A 1,346-nucleotide genomic window follows, 5' to 3' on the forward strand; every position below is an offset into this window, starting at 1 on the left:
TAGCCCCAGCAATACTTTAATTTGTGAGACATTATGTTGAGTTAATGCCTACCAGGTTGCCGTTCAACCAGGGGGACTTGGCACACTTGGCGGCGATGTAAAAGCCAGCATCATGCTGTATTGTGCTGGGGCGCTGTGATCACCCGCTGTATTATAATGGGCTTGTGGAATGAATTTATGTGGGAATCGTTGCAGAGGAATATTGCATTGTATCACGGCGTAATTAGAGAGCAGGAGGAGCGCTGCTCTGCACGAAGGCCTCCGCACGTTGGCCGACTCGGTTTGGCCTTTGACCGCCTCTGAAAGCTGGATGAAGAGCGTCTGGTGGAGGGAGGTTAGAGGTAGGGGGAGCATGGGAAGGTAGAAATGGAGAAAAAGGGAGGGGAAACAGGCTCTCTAATAATGATGTGCCCTCAGGCCTAATGTGCCATCTTTCCCTCTGTGCTGATAAACAAACATGCACACACACAACTCTGTACCTCATTCATTCATTAATCCCTGTAAAGAGTTAATTTATATGTGTGTGATGCAAACTGATTTAGCCTTTTAAACTCATTTGATTTTCTTCTTACATAAACAAACATTGAATAAAAAATAGTCATGAAATTTAAAACACCAATCAAAGAATTTGATTGGTGAATGTTAAGATGGACTTTTGGTTTTCTTTATTTTCGTAGAGAGATTTTTCTTTTGTTCAGTTTCCAAAGCTGTAATTCTAACTAAGAAAATATTATTCTTTCTGGGGCAATATATACTTTTGGGGAGCAAAAATACCACAGTTACTTATACTTGTTAATCATGGATGTAATAAAAATCATCATGCTCAGTGGCTACCACACTTTTCTTTTTGTTGTAACAAAAATCTGTGGCATTAATAAATCTGTAGAGTATCATCATTAGGAACATAAAGCAATTATCAGAAACACATTATTCTTTAAAGAATAAAAGATTTTCTGCTTTATTTCTCACATGCTGGTTGTAAAATTGATGATTCCTCACACATAGCTTAGTGAAAGTCGCACTAAAACACCTGATAATCAAAGTACCTCTTTTGTAGACAATTTTTCCATTTTGAGTGAAATCTAACGATGCAAAAAAATAGTTCAAGTTTACAAGGAAATAAATAAAATGTAATATGCTATTTGAAAATTTGTTGGCTTAATGAATTGCATGCAGAAGAGAACTGACATAATTTAAAAGCATATTGAGTGAAGTTGCTAATTTTCCGTGCATCATAAAAGCCCATTTCTCTGAAGCTGTACTCCATTCTTTCTCAACATATCATTCATATTGACTTTTATTTGGAGGCAGATGTCGCCCTCCGCCCTCCACCTCTCCTCCCCTGT

The sequence above is a fragment of the Poeciliopsis prolifica genome, unplaced genomic scaffold, assembly GCF_027474105.1.
Source record: "Poeciliopsis prolifica strain line A6 unplaced genomic scaffold, Auburn_PproV2 SCAFFOLD006, whole genome shotgun sequence".
NCBI classification, from domain to species: domain Eukaryota; kingdom Metazoa; phylum Chordata; class Actinopteri; order Cyprinodontiformes; family Poeciliidae; genus Poeciliopsis; species Poeciliopsis prolifica.